General features: G+C 41.2%; 1 protein-coding gene across 5 annotated transcripts in view; it reads right to left on the bottom strand.

Moving 5' to 3' along the window:
* LOC124616037 overlaps positions 1-20,968 on the bottom strand; it is a 98,647-nt gene extending 77,679 nt beyond the window's left edge. For 2 of the 5 annotated variants that reach the window (XR_006979838.1, XM_047144260.1), the window contains exons 1-2: positions 20,849-20,963; positions 17,083-17,235 (exon numbers count right to left, since the gene is read on the bottom strand). The gene's annotated coding sequence lies outside the window, so the exon portion shown is untranslated. Of the gene's footprint in view, positions 1-12,006; positions 12,286-17,082; positions 17,236-20,848 lie in introns of those variants that run through there. The other 3 variants (XR_006979837.1, XR_006979839.1, XM_047144259.1) reach the window with 3 other exon arrangements.
* Between the last annotated feature and the right edge of the window lie 1,969 nt (positions 20,969-22,937).

The following is a 22,937-nucleotide window of genomic DNA, read 5'->3' as shown; positions in this document are numbered from 1 at the left end:
TTTTTCTGTTCAACTTTGCAAATACAGGGCTGTGCATTCAGCACATTGCTACCCATCTTCAGTAGAAATCTTTGTGCTTTTTAGAGCAGACGACAGGAGGCTGGGGGCCTGGTGCATTTCATTGTGTACTGTTTTCAGGTTATGCTCTAAAGCAATTTATTTATTTGTTGATTCCAAAGGAAGCACGTTTAAATAGAAGATGATTCCTGACAAAGATAAGTCTTATGGAAAGCTGCTTTTAAAGATAATTTGAATAAAAATTTTAGGCATGATGTCCTGAGCATCAAGTATTAAATAAAAAAATCTCTGGTAATGTGACAGTAATGGATATAATTCCGTAAGTTTCAAAGTAGGAAAAGAGAGCATAATAAACCAGAAATTTATGAAAAATATATATGAAAACTGTGAATGAACATTCATGCTATTGCTAATTGATAGTGCTCTTTTGTTCCCATGTGTCTGCAACTGCACATGAGGGGAGAGGCATCGAGTGGACATTAGAGATCAGAAATGGAGTGCGTATGATTTTAATGTTCCAAGTTGTATACTTCATAAATCAAGGTGCCGCCATTACATCAGTGTTAATGGGCTTCCTTCGTTCCCGCTGTAGATCCACGAGTATGAGAAATTGGAAAACTGTGGCGCCACGTTCACTTCAAACTTGTCGGCTTGTTCTCTCTTACGCAACTTGTAGGAGTGTAGGGTTAGTCGTGACTTATGCCGGGTTCACACAAAATCTAATGTGGTGCCACAGCTTGTAGCTTTCTGTAGTGGACCATGAGCTACCTTTAACACAGGACACCACAAATTCGCTGAAGTTGCACAGCTTTAAATATGGTACCAACTGAAATCACATGGGCTGGTTATGGCATTAGAGCTGTGACAAGAGATAAATACAAGGAAAATGAAACCCAAGTGTTGGATCCAAAAAGGGCTTTTGCACAGGGATAAGTCAGAGGCCATATACATATTTATAAAAGCAATAACACTCAGAGATGAAACTCTGTCTGCAAATGTCAACCTAACCAACAGCTGGAATGTAAATATGACCTGCAAACATGCCACTCTTAAGCCAGGTTCACACATGCATCTAATGTGGCGCCACAGCTTGTGGCTTTCTGTAGTGGCATCATGAGCTACTGCTCACACAGGACACCACAAATTTTACGACTTGCACAGCTATCAGTACGGCATCAATTGAAATCATAAGAGCAGATGTGAATGTCATAGTGCAGGTTATGGCCTTTTCAAGTTATGATAAGAGTTAAACACAAGAAAGATGAAATCCAAATGTTGGATCTGAAAATAGATTTCACACAGGGATAAATCAAGGGCCACAAACACCTTTATAATATAAATAACATTAGGAGACGAAAATACTGTCTGCAGTGACAAACTAACCAACAGCTGGCATATAAATATCATCTACAGATACGCCAGCCTTCCAGAATTTTAGAATCTTTTTGTATTTGTTGATATATGCATTTCGAATAATTAATTTTTAGTTTAACAGCTGCCACATCACACTCTGGAGCTATTTCTTGCATCTAATCCACAACTTATAAAATGCTTGGTCTCACAAATCACAAAGGTTATATGACTCACTTTTTTGATTACACATATTAATTTTCTCTGGCACAGAGTACGCTATCTTTGTGACTTTTTCTTCTTTGGATTGCTTTGTTCTAGTGTTCACTTTTGGCATGTAACTTGTTCTACTGCCATGTTTGTTATGTATCAGTGATTAATAAATGCCTATTCGATACACAATTTGTGTTATCTCCGACCGACCCCACGTAATAACCACAATGGTAACCCCGACACCATCATCGTCTCATTGCGAGTTATTTTGTGCTTGTTTTCATCATTTACAAATTTCGTGTACCAGCCCACATTGTTTGCACCACAATGGATCTACCAGTGTCTTTCAGTGCAAGTGTAATGGGGCTCATTAACTATGCTTGCAACCATGAGTGGACAAGTGTACCTACTTCAAAGCTGGTTAAAGGTGAACAATTATTTAGCCTGGCCATGCCGGTGGCCAACTAACCTTACCCAGCACAACATGGTCACCGCCTATTGTGGCGGCACAACAACAGCCACAACACGAACAGTGCTCGCCACCTAACGACAACATGGACAACTTTCCAGTTAAAGACATTGTGGTTTATCCTTCATCTATGTCATTACCTTTGGGGTGGTTTAATGTGCCAACGAAGTTCCACAACTGTGAATCAAACATTTCTATGCATGGGGTAGCATATTCTAATACGCCCTTGTTCGCCATCTCGGCAATGCCAGTCACCTTGACTGTGCCAGCTTCCATGACCATTGCACCATGGTTGCACCACAACCACCTTCCGCTCACTTTCATAATGGCGTTGGCTGTTCCACCCTTGCCGGTTACCGGTTCAGCCCCCTGTGGCTTCACCGCTACCGCCTCTCATCCACTTTTGCAATGGCACTGGCCGTTACACTCGCACCATGTTCTTCATCAGGCTTGCACATTGGACACACCATACTGACTTATATGCCTGCTTCCTCTGCACTGTAGGCTGCACGCAGCCACTGCCCCATGCAGACCTCGGGCAATGCACTGTCCACTGCTGCCACACTTCCGGTGTCAGACACAGCCCTCTCTTCACACCGATCTCCGTCTGCTGGTGCTGCCTCAACATGTGTTACCTGGCAGGTTTCTGAAGCTACCTGCTTTGCAAAAAGATAACCCAAAGACTTGGTTCATCTTAGTGGATCGCCTACTGGATATACACGGCATTTCGGATGTCACCACCCATTTTGTCTGGCTGGTGAGCCACCTCCATGCTCATATGGACCTCATCAGCAACTTACTTCTCTCACCACCTGCCTCGCACAAATATTCAATGGCGAAAGCACTGCTTATCCAATGCCTTTCTCACCCTCCGGTGGAGGCTATCCACCACATTAATCATGATGAGAACCTCGACGACCACACCCCTTCACAGCTTTGGCAACAATTACATGCACTAATCAATGATCAAGCGTTACCTGACATTGTGGATGGTGTAGATGCCTTTGGATCAGCATCTTTCTCTACTGTCTCACGTTGCCGACCCACTAGAGATCCATTTATACACAGCGGTTCAGGCTTATGCTATCATTTTTCACCAGCACCGCCTGTCACAAACGACTTCTCCATCACCATCAGTTGGCATGCCTGCACCTCCCGATCCATGCCCTGCTGGCAGAGGCCAGCGTGCTCACCTCAGCAACCTCAGCTGTCAGTGAGGAGCTGCCACCTAGCAGCCTACATGAGGTACTGCCAGCGGGCTCTGGACAGCCGCCAACTTCACCTGAGCAGCAACCCAATCAGCTATTGGCCCCGACGCAGTCAGCTGTGGCCACCTCCTGCACTGTACTGCCCCACCAACCGGCCTACTTGCTGTGCTGGTTCCATGATACTTACGGGGATGCTGCCTGCAACTGCAACGTGCCTTGCACCTACCCAAACAAGACCAGCGGCCATGTTTAGGTGCCATGTTCCTCCTTGTCCCTTCACCGTGTCTATCGTCTGATGCCTCTATGCCACAGACATGTCAACGGGCATCCGCTTCCTTGTCGACATTGGCACCAATGATAGTGTAATCCTGGTCAAACACACTGTCAATCCTCTGTCACCTTCTACCTTTGCCTTGATTGCCACCAATTGTTCTCTTATTGTAGTGCATGCTACCTTTGCCTTGATTGCCACCAATTGTTCTCTTATTGTAGTGCATGGCTCCATCCAGATGTCACTTCACCTGGCACCAGTACACACCTACCATTGGACCTTCCACATTGCCGATGTGGATGAATCTGTGGTTGTGTTGGATTTTCTACACCATTACGAACTTTCACCACATCTGCAAGCAGCTGCACTCTGCCCCACATCTGACTCTGCTGTTCCATGCTCACATGTGTTCAGCATGACTTTGCTCTGCGCCTCCTTGGCAACGCTTTCCACATGTGTGTCCTGATCAAGCATATTATTACATGGCTCTCTGACCTGTCAGATGTGCGCTCACAAACTGATGAACTCTGCATCCACAACAATGCCTTATGCACCTGAATCGCCTGTGCCTCTGCTGAATTGTCACATGCACAACATATTATACATCGCCTATCTGCAGACCCACAACGAGGTGATCTATCACACACCTCTACAACTTCTCACCAATCTGCTCCTGTCGAGCATTCCACCGCCTGCTGGTGTTTTCCCACCACCATGGATGAATCTACAAGATGCGTCTGCATGCTCCCCTCCTGCATTGCGTCTTCCATCACTGATTTCAGCTGATGCCCCAGTTCACCTAGGTCAGTGAACTGATGTTGCCTGAGGGTAGCTTCTTGACTCCTATTGCCAACCCTTCTACGTGAGTGTCAGCCATCAGTAATGGCACTTGTCATTGGATTCGCACCACCAACGGCCCACCTGTTTGTTATAGGGTCATGCACCTTAATGCTTCCAAACTTCTGCATGCAAAGGAGATCGTTCAGGATCTGTTGGCTTCAGGCATCCTCCACCCCTCTGATAGCAACTGGTCTTTACCTATTCACCTTGTTCCCAAAAAGGACGGCACCTAACGCATCTGCAGGGACTACAGGTCCCTTAATGCTCGCACCATTATTGATAACTACCCCTTCGCACATATCCAGGATTTCACACAATTTCTCCATGGTTCTGACTTTTTCTCCATTTTAGATTGTTCCAAGGCATATCATCAGATCCCGATGCATCCACCAGATATTTTGAAGACAGCCATCTCACACCCATCGGCCTATTTCAGTACTGTCTTACATGGCTTATGGATTGAAAAATGCTGCACAGACATGGCTGTGGTTCATTGATCCCTTTTTGCTCCCTCTGCCATTTGTTTATGCTTACTTAGATGATATACTGACTTTTTCCTCCTCCACTAAGGAGCATTAAGTTCACCTTGATGCAGTCCGTTTGGCTCTTGCTGCCAACAGCGTGGTGATCAACCATGATAAATCAGTTACCTTTCTAGGTCATACTGTCTCTGCTAACGACCTCCGACAGATGAATTCTTGTGTCAAAACCATACTTGATCTTCCTCTCCCTGAGGATTATGGTCAGCTCTGTCATTTTCTGGGTATGGCAAACTTTTACTCCCACCATATTCCTCAAGCTGCCTCTGTCCAAATGGCCCTCACCGCTAATCTCTCTGGCAAACACACCACTGGGAAATGTAAGTTGGGCTGGACCAAACCCATGCTTGATGCTTTTGGTAACCTTAAAACTGCCCTAGCCAAAGCCATCACACCCACTCACCCTGACCCTGAGGCCTGTGTATCAATCACGACTGATGCCAGCAACTCAGCTGTGGGCACTGTTTTACAACAGCTCACAGCCAACTCCACCAACCCCCTCCGCTTCATTTCCAAGAAACTCACTAAGAGCCAGTGCAAGTGGTCAGCTTTTGACCGTGAGCCCCTTGGTGTGTACGAGGCAATTAAACAAATCCATAGTAACCTTGAGGAGCGACCCTTCACCATCTTTACAGACTACAAGCCACTCATGGACACTATTCGTAATCTGGCTAAGGACCTTCCTCTGAGGTGTTTCCGCTATATGGACTGCATCTGTCAGCACTCTTCCAATGCGTGCTACATCCGCGGCATGGAGAACGTTGTGGCAGACTACCTTTCCCACATCTGCATGCTAACCGCACTGCTGAATCTGGAGGAGCTCATCTGACTACAAGCCAATGATGATGATACACAGTGAATAATAACAGACAACGAATCATTGCTCTCTGTCCAGGCTCATATACTATCTGGGTTGACAATCCCTGTTATTTGTGACGCCTCTATGGGCACTGTCCACCCCCTGGTCCCTACCGCCTTGTGTCATAGGGTCTTTATTGCCTTGCACACCTTAGCCCACCCTGGGACACGAGCCATAATGCAGCTGGTTACAGAGTGCTTCATCTGGCCTGGTGTGAACCATGACTGTCACACTTTGAGCCATGCCTGTGTTCTGTAACAGCATACTCAAGCCCCATTGGGCAAGTTTGACATTCCAAAAGGGCATTTTCAGCATGCTCATATTGATGTTGTTGGTCCCCTCCTCCCTTCCAAAGGTTACAGATACATCTTATTGATCACTGACCATGTGACCCGCTTGGTCGAGGTGGTCCACTTATTGACATCATGGCCGAGACTGTCGCCCGTTCTTTTGTCTCAGCGTGAGCTGCTTGCTTCGGCTGTCCCCTGTCTCTAACAACCAACCAGCAGTGCCAGTTTGAGTCCACCCTCTTTGCATGATTCTGTGAACTCTGCAGCATAGCCAAATTTCACACCACAGCTTACCACCCACAGGTGAACGGCCTGGTCGAGTGGTGGCACCGCATAGTCAAGGCCGCGCTAATGTGCCACAGTGGCCTATGGTCAGTGGCCTTCCCATGGGTCCTGCTGGGTATTCGCTCAGCCCCTAAAGAAGATTTGAACACCTCACTTGCTGGGATTCTATACGGCGAACCCCTCCTTCTTCCTGCCACGTTCGTCGAGTATTCACCATCAGCCGCAACTGAGGATCTTCCCGCCTTGGTTGAGCAGGTTCTCTGAATGGATATTAAATATTAAAGTAAATTTACAGCAGAAAAGTTTTACTAATATCTAAGTATGCATAAACAGAACAATATTCACTGTAACCAGTCATTCATTATGCTGGTATATAATGACTGTAATGCCCAACGGTTGCATCTGTCATTTGCGTAGGTCGGACATTTTGTGACATCAACTCCTTGTGAGAATAGCTATAATGATTGTACAAAACAAAGGAATATTAATTTACAGTTTAATGGTAGAAATTTCCTTCAAAATGGTTGCACATGTAGCGGGACTGATGCGAGTCTGCAGTTATACTTGCAAACTTTCTCCTTTCCAAATGAGTCAAATCCACTTGTACACAACAACAGACTGAGGTGACAAGTGGGCTGTGGAAGAGACTAATGAGTCAGGCCTACAGGCACATCCTGATGGCAAGTTCGGATATGATGTCACAGGAGGTCATTCCTGATCTGTAGTCAACATACTTTCACACATGCATCCAACCAACCAACCACGAATACCCTTACACGCACATTAGTGTTTCCACAGGCCTGAGTTGGAAAACAATTATGCATCTTTCAAGACAGCAACAAGTGAAATTATTCCTACAGGAGCTGCACAGATTTTAGCTGAAGAGTTTTCAATTACATTGATGAAGGAAAAACAGACATGCAGATGTTGGATATCGACATGAGCATCTCGTAGGAATTGTTTGAGAACATGAAATGTGCAAATCATGGAGTTATCTGATGAGGATGATGTTTCATTCAAAAATCATTTTTGAATGAGTAAAATCAATTTTTAAATCTTTTTGATCCATATTTCTGGCCCTGTAAAAAACATCTGATGCAGTATGTGAGATGCTGTGCCAGATCACATCAATTACAAGTAACACTGAAGCATCTAGCAACTTGAGTCACAGCAATATGCAACTGATTCCAAAGAGCACTATTTCTAAATTTTTCTGTTGTCTACAATACACTGAACATACTTTGGAAAGCAAGGTTTTTCTCTCAAAAGTTCAGCTTTGTTTCTATTTTCAGAGTTAGTCAAAATTGTGAAATGTCACATGTGCAGTAAATATATGTTTTGTTTACCAGTATGGAGCTTGATTTTGTAACCAGAGTTTGTACTTCTTTGCAGAACAAGCATTACTCAGTGATATCACCAACACAAACATTGTTATGTTCACATAGGGTTTTAATGAGAATCAAGAGTAGTTTTAAATCTCTAAGGTCACAAATAAATTTCCATTTCATGGTAATATTTATGGTCATAGACTAAAGCAAAAACTTATTATACTGAAATAAAAAATACATTTACAGTATTGACTGTTCTGAGGTAATATGAATCTCAGGAAGTTTACACTCCCAGATTTAGTACATTATAATCTATTTCATCATTTCAAATGATGGTGTCTTTATTAAAAATGAGTGATTATAAGGAGTTGCTATATGCTAGTGTGATATTCCTATCACACTGTTGAAGAATGTTTTGCTGCTTTAGAAAATATTTATTTATTTAGTTGAAACCTAGTATTTTAGCATGACACTAACTTTCCACATACATATACAAATGATTCTACATCTATACTGCCGAGCAAACCAGAGCAGAATGAGAGCAGGTTCACCCACTGGCAGTTGCTGAAGCTCATAGTTGATGGTAGGGGAAGCGACATTGGCCAAAAAAGTAGAATGCTTTCAACTTCCATAACTTCCACATCAGTTGAATGCCAGTGTGCAAGTTCTCAAACGTCAAGAAATAACGGTAGAAACAAGTTGTTGACCTAAGGTCAGGTTTCCACAGACATGAATGTCATACACATAAACCCCCCGTCACCACTTGGGCAAGTCATGTTACATGTTTCCACACAATAGCTGACTTGCCCGTGTGGTGATCGGGATTTTTTTTGGGGGGGGGGGGGGGGTGCATGTTTATGAAATTCATGCCTGTCCAATCCTACAACTTGTTTCTGCTGTTATTTCTTGAAGTTCCAGACTTTGTTGTGAAAAACTTAAAAGAAATTTATGATTCGAAGTATTTGCCATCGCTGGCCATTACTTTCTCCCATCTTTCGAGCAGCATACGAATCCCATAGGGGGTCCATGAATCAATCCAATTTTGCATTTCTTCATACAATCAGAAGTGCTAGTTAGCCAGGGCGTGTGCCATTGGTAAAAAAAAAGATAATAGTCAGAGAGAGCAGCATCTGCTATATTACACATTACTTTTTGCTGGAACTGACGTAATCGTGATGTGGTGGCACTGTGAGGGTGACCAGAAATGACACTACAGTATCAATATGTCGATCGCAATGCACCGAAGTGATGTTTATGGACATGTTAGCGGCAGAAAAGCTCAGATGTAGTGAGAAATGTTTCAGCAATTTAAGCTGTCCTCTTAGGTCCCTGGCTAACCACACACTCGAAAATCACCATGTATTCAGAAATAAACAGCCAAATATTTATTTCAGCCTTCTTTCTCCTCACTTTCAACTTGGTATGCCACAACTTCATCATTTAAGCTTTGTATCATGTTTTGTTTATGATAAGATCTCTTGAAGGCTTATATGGTTGATGTTTAATTAACTGATATTTAATGATAAGTGTTATATGTTATATGTTTGTGATATGTTTTCAATGTGCTGTTGCTTTGAAAGGGCATACTGTGGCGCACACACACACACACACACACACACACACACACACACACTCTACAAAGGAAGTGGTGTCAGTCACACACGCTCACAAAAGCTGATAGTTGAAAACCTGTTAGTAACGTCATGACTGGAGCAATGTCTGGAGGATACGGCGGTTGGGGTAATAACTCCCATTTCAATGTTTCCAGGTGTGTTTTGACAGGGTGTGCAACATGGGGTCAAGCATTGTGATGCTGCAAAACAGCTTTTCATGTCTATCGCTGTATTGTGACCATTTTCAGTTTTCAGCTCACATACATTAATTACTTTCGATAACAATCTCCTGTGATTGTTTCCGCCGGTTTCAGCAGCTTTGAAACCCTTCTCTCTTACAATGCCATCCCGGTCTTCGAGGTCAAAATCACAGTTCATGGAATGTTGAAACCAAGTAACAGTTTGTAGTATCACATATTACATTGGTAGGTAGGTCATTCATATATAATATGAACAAGAGAGGACCCAAGGTTGACCCTTGCAGAACACCATGGTTAACGGGTAAGAAACTAGAATATTGGTTATTGAAGTAAACAGTTTGAGATCTATTAGATAAGTATGACTGAATAATTTTAACAGCAGTGACAGGGAAACCTACAGTTTTTAATTTCAGCAGCAGAGTGTTGTGGCACACAGTATCAAACGCTTTTGATAAATCAAAAAACTTTGTACTTACAATAAATTTTTCTTCTTTTGCTTCAAGACAGTTACGTATGTAGCACATAACAGCATCACATGTTGATAGATTTTTCCTAAACCCAAACTGGCTATTTGAAAGTAATTGATGAGAATCTAGAAAATTGATTATTTGAATACTCATTAGTTTCTCAATGACCTTGGATAAAAGTGGTACAAGAGAAACTGGCCTATAATTGCTAGGCAAATTATTGTCACCTTTTTTTGTGGACTGGGATTACTTAGCTACTTTTAATTTTTCAGGGAAACAACTTTCATCAAAGCAGTAGTTTATGATGTGACAGAGAACCTCTGCTATATTATGACTACTAAGTTTCAATATTTTAGAGCTGATATTGTAAATATCCAGTGAATCACTTTTGCTAAGAGAAAGAATGACAGAGTGTACATCTTCACACAAATGTGTTCAAAATAAAACACATTTTCCATAGCATTTTGGTTTTTATAGGCAACATCCAAATAGTAGCTAGGTTCATGTTTAGTATCAGGTATCTTAGTAACTACACTATCTACACTGTTTACAAAAAATTATTGAAACTATCAGCACTAATTTTGGATCTAGATACAAATTCTTTGCTACCCAATGCTAGATTCTCGTTAATAATTTTCCACATTTCTTTTGGTTTATTAATAGCTTGTGCAACCAATTTGCAATTATATTCTAATTTAGCTTTCTTAATACCCATTCTGTACTGATATTTGCATTCTTTATATCTTACTTTGACATGCAGACAAGATGAATTCTTTGCTAGGTAGTAGAAATTGTTGCATTGATCTTTAAGTTTTCGTAGTTCCTGTGTCTACCACTTATTTTTATTGATAGTTGATACCCTGCTCATTTTAACACATTTGTTCTTTAGTGGCAGGCCAATGTTAACTGCCCACATGAATAATTCAAAAAAGTTGTTGGACTGGTTTTCTGCTCCAGTGTTACCATACACACACAACCAATTAATTTCTCAGAGATATTTTATAAAAACAGATATATTACAGTCACTAATTGTACGTTGTGTCTTATAAATCACAGAAGGCTTGGTGGCATTAAAAATCATTGCATCCATGTTTACATGAATAATAATTCCATGATGACCAGAAAGAAGAGTGTCAATCACATCTGTATTGTATTTTGAAGAACGAGAAGTTGTAACAGTATTGTCTATACAAGTACCCATGCTTACACTACCAGGTCTGGTGATTACATTCTTCAGCATGATATTCATCACATAGCTTTTAACTAAGCTATTTATTTCCAAGTTGTCAGAAGTACTGGAGTTGAAATTAATATTAAAATCAGCTATTAGAATTACATTAACTTTCATTAAAAACAATGTGTTTAATAAGATGTCAACCTTTCAAAAAATTCTCTCTTATTTTCCAATACTGGGTTTCCGTAAATACAGACAAATTGAGTAATATTATGATGGCATTATGTTTACAAATAACTAAGGTTTTTGTATTACACTTGCTACTTACCACCTGCACCATTACTTGCGCTACTGTCCTCTACTGAAAACAGTGGAAGCAAATTTGTACACCTAACAAAAAAAAAAAAAGAGATTCTCTACTGACATCAGTAAACGCAGGGATCTTGCTTTGTGCCACAGTGGCCTCCCTGCACATTTTCTGCAACAAGATAAACCAAAAAAGCCTTTCCCTCTCTTTAGAATTAATTTAATACCTTCAGCTGCTGACGGGCTCTTTTTTCCCCCTAAGGTAAGTCTTTCCTCTCCCGGGATTGGAATGACTCCTTACCCTCTCCCTTAAAACCCATATCCTTTCGTCTTTCCCTTTCCTTCCCTCTTTCTTGATGAAGCTACCGTTGGTTGCGAAAACTTGAATTTTGTGTGTATGTTTGTGTTTGTTTATGTGTCTATCAACATGCCAGCGCTTTCATTTGGTAAGTTACATCATCTTTGTTTTTTTAGATGGCGATCTACAAATTTCTAGTGCCGCGATCAGAGGGCATAATTTATGATTATGATTACCTGTCTTTCCCTACACAGATGGGTGTCACAGAGCATACTCACAATCTTAGGATAATCGCCAATTTAATTTGCAGCTGACCAGATGTAGACCACTACATTCCACGTCTTGTGAAGGAGCAGAGTGAGCCGAGAGTTCGTAAATGTTGTTCTGCACCAGTCTTACTCACAGCACCCATCCAAGTGCACAAGATCTCTCCAGATGGATGAACGTCGAGGAGGTTAGCATCCCTTATCTGTCTACCGTAGATATGAAAAAATTGTGGTGATACAACAGACGGTTATGAAGAAAAAATGTGTGGTTTATGCAAGATGGAGCACCAGGTAGACGTAGTTTGAAATATTTTATGTAAATTTACTGCACTATCGATTCAGAAGTATTGCCTAGTGTCTGTGGTCAGTACCAAGAAGGTATTGGTAAGAGAGGACATAAACACATGCATTCCTAACGCTACACATTCTGCACTTAAAACACGCTTGGTGCGACTTCCAAGCTGTTGGTCATTCGTAATGCAATGCTGTTTGTACCCCAGTGTAGGAAATATATCCCAAGCACTTGACATACATTCTCCATGCAAGTTTCTCTATAATAAAATATGGTGACAAACTGTAAAGTGATGAAACTACTATTTTGTACACCAAAGAAAACATCAATTCTTTGTAACACTAGCACTACATAGGTTTCCATAGGTGCATGACTTGCTCGCTCCCCAATGGCCCACTTGCATGCATTTAGGACAGAGGAAAAGTATAATAACAGTCACTTTGTACCAATATGAAACTGAAGACTCGATTTATGTCTAAGATGTGACAGAGAAATGCTCTATATCACATACATCTTCTTTTATCTAGAGGAGGGTACTGAAATATGTTTTCCATCAATGGACAAGTTTCATCACACATGAGTTGGAAGTCCTCTGATGACTGGGCTTTGGATAGGTTTGCTGTTAATGATCACAGGCAGATAGTGCTCTAAGTCACACACAGAACACGCGATTGTATACAAGTTGATCACAGACTATAACACACAACTGATGCACCCCGAGAGAACAACCAAAAAAAAATGGTTAAAGCATGATAAAAGATCTGCAGCGACATCTCCCTCTATCCCTCTCAACTGATCATTCCATCTACTTCTTATTGTCCTTAAACACAGATCCACGTAAGTTTAGAGGCAGATGGCTCACTTTTCCAGGAAAGCATCAAAGACAGCAGTCGGCTTGCATGTATCACTATAACTTCAGTGGACATACAGTCAAATGTTGTCATGTTCCCCTTTTCGTTAGCTGATGAAGCAAGGTGTGGCTGGCAGAGAGTACAGAGAAGCACATGTAAATACTGTTTGTTAGGGTTTAAAACACCTAAATAGTCCCGCACAGGGTCAAACGTGCGATTCATTCTGTAGCTGTACACAACAGTTGCCCCAGTTGGTAATTCAATGCACTTTAGTTAAGGACACTTTATAAAAATTTATAACGTGACTGTCAATAACTTCAGGGTCACATTGGACTTGTGATCCGACATGTATAAATTTATTACTCTGCATTTGGCGGTCATCCACAGCAAGCATTCTATTCCAACCATATTATCGCTGTCGACAAAGAATGACTGCTTCCTTGGTTCCCGGTGCTTCCATGCCTACATTTTCTCATATTCCTCTAGTTGTTGCAAATACATTCCCATGTGCAAGAATTGTCCTGCACTAAGCAGAAGACATGTAAGTACTCCCTCAATACCCCCAACATTTTGGGGTATTTTCCTCAATTTATTTGTATTTTCCGTTATTTTTTGATTTTATGTCACTGCTCCCCATGCAATCATGAAATCACTTCTGGTTCCATACTTTAAAATTGCTTATAAATGTAGTACAGTTGCCAACACCTAGCGCAAATGCACTACTACTCTGGTCGGACGGTGTAGTATAGCACTGTACACGAAAGCATCCACTCACCTACAACCACATGTTCTACAGTTGCAGTGTGTTAGCTCTGTTTTCTGCATGTCTGTGGTGGTGCATGTGTCATGGACAGCTCCCATGATCCGGACCTCCCACTGGCGGATCCAACTTTGAACACAGAACACATCTCTGGATGTAATGCATGGTTTATCCACCATCGAGCGCTATTCAAGATGTGACCTGTTGTGGATCTGTCTCTGGACATCACTGTGCATATAACGTGCTGCAGATCCATCTTCAAACACTATGCCAGATGTGATAGATTGTGGATCTGCATCCCAGTATCACTCCAGATATAACAGGTGGCAGTTCCACACTTAAACACTAACTTAGTTCTACTCTGGGTCATGGGACCCAACTGCACTGCTCCTTCATGAGACATGGAATGTAGTGGTCTACTTCTGGTCAGCTGCAAATTAAATCAGCGATTATCCTAAGAATGCGAGAATTTTTTGTGACTCTCCCCTGCATAGGGAAAGATGAGCAATTGCAATTGTAAATTACGACCTTCGATTGAGTTGCTAGAAATATGTAGATCGCTGTTTGGGAAGCATGCTGCTGTGTCACTGGTCAGCATTGAAAAACTGGTAGAATTGCTAAAATTAATCGCACTATCAATTGTGATGATTATTACAGTACATTGACAGTGTCTTTTCCATCCCATCCATCCTCCGGTATGCTGCTGATTACCACAAACTGATTCACTGATATCAATTGTTTGAGATGGACAAAGAGTATTGATGGAGGGGCAACACCTTCTGGGCATGAAATATGGATCACGTACATGACTGAAATATGAGGATCATTTTAAAAGGAACACCGTGACACTGTGAAAGATGAGATAAAATGCAGAGGTCGTCAATCAATTTTGGATAGCTGTTTTGGAAATGCTCCATAATGCCAAAAAACTTTCCAGTTTCCTTTTGTTGAAATTGTCTTTTATTTCAGTCATGTAGTTTGTGTGTTGTGGGAGCAGCACCAACATGATTTACACAGTGTGATGTTCAGTTTTCTGTGAGAGCCAATGGATCGCAACATGTTAATGTCAGTTTAGAACCTGAAACGTACCCTGAAGTCATGGTGGAAAGAACAAAATGTATGGCTGTGTACAAAGCTGTAGTAATACTGTGCTTGGACGTGTTGCAACGGAAAAAACGAATGTATCAGGAACAAAATAGGGACCCTCTCTTGCGATTGGTAGTCTATGGGATATGGTCCTCCTACACTACATGTGATGAAACTTTACAAGGCTCTGTGCAAGCAACTTCGATCACTGGCCACCTGCTCCAATGCATTGATACCTGTATGTTTAATAGGATCGCCACATATGCTCGATGCCAGTACACAGATATATACATACATACAGGGTGGTCCATTGATAGTGACCAGGCCAAATATCTTACGAAATAAGCATAAAAAACCCTACAAAGAACGAAACTCATCTAGGTTGAAGGGGGAAACCAGATGGTGCTATGGTTGGCCCGCTAGATGGCGCTGCCATAGTTCAAATGGATACCAACTGCGTTTTTTTTTTTAAATAGGAACCCCCATTTTATTACATATTTGTGTAGTACGTAAAAAAATATGAATGTTTTAGTTGGACCACTTTTTTCGCTTTGGGATAGATGTCGCTGTAATAGTCACAAACGTATAAGTACGTGGTATCAAGTAACATTCCGCCAGTGATACATTACCCGTGTTAAAATGGACCGTTTACCAACTGCGCAAGAGGTCAATATCGTGTTGATGTATGGCTATTGTGATCAAACTGCCCAACGGGGGTGTGCTATGTCGGTATCCTGGACGACATCATCCAAGTGTCGACACACTCAACAGCGAGTAGTTCACCTTCCGTAATGTCCGAACATACATTGACAATGCGCTGACGCATAACAGAATGGCGAATCTAACCTCGACTCTCTCACTTCACATTCCACCACGTTGGTCGTGCAGCTACCGAGGCAAATTAGTTTAACATACACGTATAAAAGTTGTCTCAGGAGGAATGGTCGATAATCCGAGATACGACAGGAACGATCATTTGAAGCAAAAAACTAAATATGGACAATGCCCCATACCAAATGATTTCTGGGATAGAACGTATTTAAAGTTACTTTTACAGGTTTTTCTTGAAAAACACGAAATCAGCGGATTATAGCGAAAACTTGTCGCTGTACAAAATTAAACTACATTAAATTTCCTTCAAAAAGGCCCTATTCATTTTTTCTCAAGGACTTACAGATTGCGTGAAGAGAGCGAGAGAATACAGAAAATCTTGCGCAACACGGATGCGTTGAGGTGTAGGTAAGGCAGTCTGCGGTGGTTTGGCTGGTTCAAATGGCTCTGAGCACTATGGGACTCAACTGCTGAGGTCATTAGTCCCCTAGAACTTAGAACTAGTTAAACCTAACTAACCTAAGGACATCACAAACATCCATGCCCGAGGCAGGATTCGAACCTGCGACCGTAGCGGTCTTGCGGTTCCAGACTGCAGCGCCTTTAACCGCACGGCCACTTCGGCCGGCTCTGCGGTGGTTTCCTGACTTGTTAAACCACGTGTGCTGTATAAAATTGTTGCATCTAGACTTCGTATACACTACTACAGTACATTGTAAACGACGAAAATGTACTGAACAATAAAGAAAATAAGTAACAAAGTACATTAAATGTGTTCTATCCCTGAAACCATTCAGAATAGTACATGTGTCCACATTTTGTGATCGTTCCTTTCATATCCTTGAACACAGACCATTCATCCTTGGGACAAGCTGTATATTATGTTTAATTTTGTATCTATTTATCTAACCTGAACAGATTCATGCCTTCAGGAGGCCTCTTATGTCAGACTAGAGTTTTATATGTAATTACAAAACTCATTAAAATCGCAGTTTCTTAAAGATCGTGATATTTTTTATATAATATCTCTTCTTCTTCTCTCAGCATGTAATAGACATTTGCCTTTTACGCCCTCTTCCTAAATATCTTCTGCCTACTGGGTAATAAGTATCACCAGTTTTGGTAAACTGCCGTCTTCAATTCTTGTGAGATAATCCTTCGCGTTCTTTCTGTATTCTTTAAACTGCTTATTTAAGTTTTTCACTCTCAGTGCTTTGATGATGTCTATATTCGCTCACCTGTCAAACAGAAGGTATCTAGCTACTCACCTTAGCAATCACATCTCTAGTGCTTCTTGTCTGACAGGAACGAGTGTTCCTGCTGTGTTGTCCAGGCAAGAGCTTCAAGGTCTAAGGAGCAGCAGTTATTATGGGCAGCAGTGGGTCAACAATTAAGCTTGATCTTTTGGACTGCAACTCCTCCTATACAGTAAATTCTGGGCTGAAGGATTTTTCGACAGCATCAGCTCAAGAAAGAATATTGACTGTAGACAAAACTTTAATTTGAAAATTACTAGGGACATAACGCAAAATTATTACTCCTCTTTATATGTTCTTTCAAAATAGGACCAAATAATATAAAAATACAGGTTTAGTGACCTGAATTAAAAAAAGTAATGTAACTTCCTTTTCCTTATTTTTGTGTGCGAATGGTGAATGCTGAGTGATGAAAAAGAGCTAGTTCATTCCAGTGAGCGACCCATTCTGATGCAATCTCTGAAAAGAACGGTTTTGTCTGACCCTACTATGGACTGGGTCGTGGTTTAAGTGTATCGTTTTCAGTGCTTCTCAAAGCATCGCAGTGGATTCTGCCTTGCACTGGTATTTGCTGTTGTCTCTATCCTGCTACGCAATAGAGCTTTCCTTCTTCCGAATGTAGCAGAGAGAACCAGTTTAGGAATTCTATAGTCTTTAAAAACCCAATCGCATCGTCAAATTCCCTACTGATCAATTCATTGTTTCCGATAGTTGTACTGCGAGCATGCATGCATTTGGTACGTTAGGCATGGCCTGTGTGGTCTCTCTCTCGGCCCGTGCGGACGGTGCTACACTGTAGTCGCTGGATGGCGCGCGCCTCGTGACCGCTAGTTTGTGAAATCGACAGAATTTTTTTTCACCAGGTATGTTTAGTGGAAACGTTATGGTGGAGGAGGGTGCTTTGAAAAGTCAGTGCATAGAAGACCTCGAGTATATTTAATGCTACGATCTATTTTCGATGGAAGTTTCGTTAACTGATTTGCATAACGTTTGTATATGTTTTATTACCGCGTGATGCTTTGTTTGGGGGTCATGATATCAAATGAGGCCGACATGCGGTCCGTGGTATTTAGTTACGTGATCTGTAATTGGGACCTTGGGCTGTTTTGACCTCCGTGGCGGCTCCCTGACTATAGACACAGGCGCGGGCAACCCGAAACGGTGGCGATTATACAGCACTTCATTCCATTCGTGATTTGTAGACCACTTTTGCAGGTTTTAACTATCAGTGCAATTAGTAATTTGTCCTTCTGCAAAAATTAGTGGTGTGATTCGAAATATGTCATGAACTGTTAGATATGCAATTGTTCTGGTTTTCCAGTCCGTTCTTAGACACCAGTGTGCTTCAAAAAGTGAGGAAGACAAAAAAAAAAAAAGAGACTTAACATCCCTGACTCCATCGGCAGATATAAACTAAGCCCACTCAGTCTTTCCATGTGCGATCAGAATAAAAAACATCAGCCTTTATTTAAATATTCTGTACTGCCTTGTCACTCACAAATTATTTAAATAAACAGTAGTCAGTTTCGCGACAAATTCTTTGACTAAATAAATGAACTATATTCCAAACTCCGTCTAGGAATCCCATAAATTGTTTAAATAAACAATATTCCACACAGCCTGTCACCAGAAAATGAAATCATATTCCATACACTGAAATTGATTTTCCACCAAATTCTTTAAGTAAATAAACTATATTCAATACACTTCCTTGTATCCCATAAATTATTTAAATAAGCAATATTCCACACATTGTTTAAATTGTTTAAACAATATTCCATACATTGCAATCTATTTCCTTCCAAATGGCCAATCAATTTAGTCTTCTTCCCGCCAATTTCCTGGTGGGGGAGGGGAGGGCTCGTTTCCCAGAGGTGCAGGGGTTAATTAATAGATCGATTAAAATGATTAGTCTATCAAAGTGATATAAAAAATGTGCTTGTATCGGCGAGAGAAGTTCCAAGAGGGATGGGATATGAGGAAGTGAGGGGGGAGGAGGAGGAGGAGGAGAAGGAGGAGGAGAAGGGCTATGGGTTTTTGGAAAACCACTTACAAGGGGAGGCCGCCAATTGTGAAATTCAGATTCGATTCATACTGCGCATAATAAAAGCTCATGGCCAGAGGCGTAATGTGGCAAAGCACCAAGATTTTCTCGACAACGGCTGAGAAGTGCATCTTGGTGCTTTGCCACATTACACCTCTGGCCATGAGCTTCAATTATGCGCAGTATGAATCGAATCTGAATTTCACAATTGGCGGCCTCCCCTTGTTAACCAAACAATAAGTTAAGGACTTGTCAATCAAAACGATGGATTATCCCTAGAGGGTACTAATCCACTTAGCAGAATATTTGGTTAAATACCTGTCAATCAAAAGAGAACAATAGTTTGTACCTGAATGTGTACTTGCCTAGGTAACCCACACTAACAAAATGTAGCAACACCCCTGTTGCCCTACTACTAATATTATGGTCCCCAGTTTAAAATTTTCATTATTGGTTTAAAACTGAGGGGTAGTCTTGCAAAAGTTACTCAAATCTAAGATTCTGCTTTTAGTTTTGGTCAAGGAAATAAGCTAGTGAACTTTACTCAACAGACATTGTTTTCGAGTAGCGAGTCAGAAGTCGATCAGAACAGTGCTTAGTCATTCGATGCAAGAGTAACGAAGTAGTGTTATGCAGTTTTCTTCGTGAAACATTTTTAGGAACACAGATTTGTCATCAGACAGGAAAACAAAAGAAGAGTCAGTACTTTAAAGAAACAAAAGTTGAGAAATAAGTTCGATATTGAATGGAGTGAAGTTTGGTCATGCCTTCCAAAAAGTAGAAACTCAAGAAGATATAAATCGTCATTGTACTGTGTGCCACTCATATTATTTAAAAAACATGCAAACATGGAACACACAGAACTTCTATTCAACAGTCAGCCACAAGAACGCAGATGGAAGTAAGTTCTTTTTTGCCTAACAGGGACGTGTAAAGCAAGGAAAAGTAATAGCTGCAGATGTACCCTTTGTGTTTGACTGTCAGTTAAACACAGCCATAGTTATGCTTTCATGGACTACTGCAGTGGTTTGTTCCCGCAATTGTTTCCATATTCAAAAATATCTGAGAAATACTCAGTTGGACGCGAGACAGACTATAAATATGTATGGAATGAGCAACTGGATGCGCAGAATGAGAATTCCGTTCAGGACATTTTGTGCAACTCAGGTCACCTGATTCTGGAGCAGCGCATTTTAACCACTTCCGTGGAGAGGTCTCCAATGGTGCAACCGACATCTTGCAATAACCTATATGGTGGCGTAGGTAAAGAACCCAGGTGTCACACCTGTAGCCATTCACCCTCCTGGACCCGCGTTTACGAATAAAAGGTGAAAAAATAATTTAGCGTGTTCCAATAGAGCATTAAATTAACTCTATGCTATCGACTGCCACCGTAGTGTAATGGATCGAGTAACAGATGAGAAAACTCAAGATGGTGGGTTCAGTTCATGTCTTTTTTTTTTCGTCATTTTTCTTTTGTTTTCTCAGTTGCATCAAAATCCGTGGAGGTATGTTCCGTCAATGCAATTAATTGACCGCAGTTTATTTAATACCATACAGGTCTCGCTCCTTTTATTTGTGAAGCATCTTTTTATACATACAACAAATGTATCATGTGGTAGTTACAACATGCTACTATCTTACATTTTGTCGTGTATCTCCCTTGGTTTTGGGTTAGATCAACTTTTGTAGCACAAATTTCGTGATGTGAAATTATCATTAAGTGTTACTTACGATCCCAGCGCTGGGAGACCTTATTGTTTATTCTAGAAATGTGTTCATAGTGTCCATACTCCAGTTGGCCGATTTCAGGCGTTCTTTCACCCACATTTGGTTCAACACACACACACACACACACACACACACACACACACACACAGCAAACGAAATATCAAACCACACACACACAGTACAAACAAAAGACGAATGATAAACACACAGAGAAAGTTGGCAACACTACACACTGAAAAAGTCACATGTGGAACACAAAACGTAAAATGCAAGTGATGCATGCGATGTGTTGAATCAAATGTGGGTGAAAGAACACCGGAAATCGTCCAACTGGAGCGTGGAGACTAACGAACACATTTTTAGGACCAAACATAATGACTACCAGCACTGGAAATCGTAACACTGAACGATAATTTCACATCACGAAATTTGTGCTACAGAATGGATCCAGCCTAAAAACCAAGGGAGAAACACGACAAAATGTGAAATCGTAAAATATTGTAACTACCAAGAAGAAACATGTATTACAGGCCACTGAAGATGCTTCACAAATAAAAGAAGCGAAACCTTTACAGTAATAATCAAACTGCCTTCAATTAGTTGCATAGACGGTAAATACCTCAAAGAATTTTCTTTTTTTTTAATTTTATTTTTCTTCATTTATTTGCTTCATATGCAATGTTTTTAAGTTTTGTTATCCTTTGCCAAGTCATTTTATCTTTCTTATTTATTCTCATTTCTCCATTGGGCTTAAAATCGTTGGTGAATTTCTACCCAATCATAACTTAGTTCTATTTTTTTTGCGTTTTCCTGTTGCATTGGTTTTGTAAGTGTGCGGCATTTAAAAGTCTGACAACTCAAATTAATCAGCCAGCAAATGTCATGACGAAAGAAAGGAGGAATTTGATGAATTACGAGGAGAACTTTCATGAACGCCTTACGCTATGCATTGTCTGTTTACAACGATAGATCTCTCCTTTTTGAAAACCCCTCCGACTTTGTAAATGCAAACGCAATAGTGACGGGCGAGCAAATCGCACAGGAAACAGTTCGACTGATGATGGACAGTGTTACTATTCAGGAAGATGACCTCATTTTAATCAGAGAGACTTGTGGAAATTACGTGTCATAGAGTGGTAATAACATACTTTAGATGTCGAATATGTTGTTGTTGTTGTGGTCTTCAGTCCTGAGACTGGTTTGATGCAGCTCTCCATGCTACTCTATCCTGTGCAAGCTTTTTCATCTCCCAGTACCTACTGCAACCTACATCCTTCTGAATCTGCTTAGTGTATTGATCTCTTGGTCTCCCTCTACGATTTTTACCCTCCACGCTGCCCTCCAATGCTAAATTTGTGATCCCTTGATGCCTCAAAACATGTCCTACCAACCGATCCCTTCTTCTAGTCAAGTTGTGCCACAAACTTCTCTTCTCCCCAATCCTATTCAATACCTCCTCATTAGTTACGTGATCTACTCACCTTATCTTCAGCATTCTTCTGTAGCACCACATTTCGAAAGCTTCTATTCTCTTCTTGTCCAAACTGGTTATCGTCCATGTTTCACTTCCATACATGGCTACACTCCATACAAATACTTTCAGAAACGACTTCCTGGCACTTAAATCTATACTCGATGTTAACAAATTTCTCTTCTTCAGAAACGATTTCCTTGCCATTGCCAGTCTACATTTTATATCCTCTCTACTTCGACCATCATCAGTTATTTTACTCCCTAAATAGCAAAACTCCTTTACTACTTTAAGTGTCTCATTTCCTAAACTAATCCCCTCAGCATCACCCGATTTAATTTGACTACATTCCATTATCATGTCGGATATACATTTATTTAAACATATAAGAAACCAAATTCAACATGGCTCTACAAACGAAGCGCGCCAAATAAGCACAGACAAAGATAAATCAAAGATGATCGAGTCAAAATCAAATATATGGTGCTTTACGCAAGAGGAGCCACAGAGCCCCCCCCCCCCCCCCCCCACTCCCCTCCCCCGGCAATGCAGTGCACGGCCGAAGGAAGCTATCTAAATCGAACCCGAATCTTCATGCCAGCGTGGCGATTGACGGTGGAA

This window comes from Schistocerca americana, chromosome 5 (genome assembly GCF_021461395.2).
Source record: "Schistocerca americana isolate TAMUIC-IGC-003095 chromosome 5, iqSchAmer2.1, whole genome shotgun sequence".
NCBI classification, from domain to species: domain Eukaryota; kingdom Metazoa; phylum Arthropoda; class Insecta; order Orthoptera; family Acrididae; genus Schistocerca; species Schistocerca americana.
This window is presented reverse-complemented; position numbering and strand designations above follow the sequence as displayed.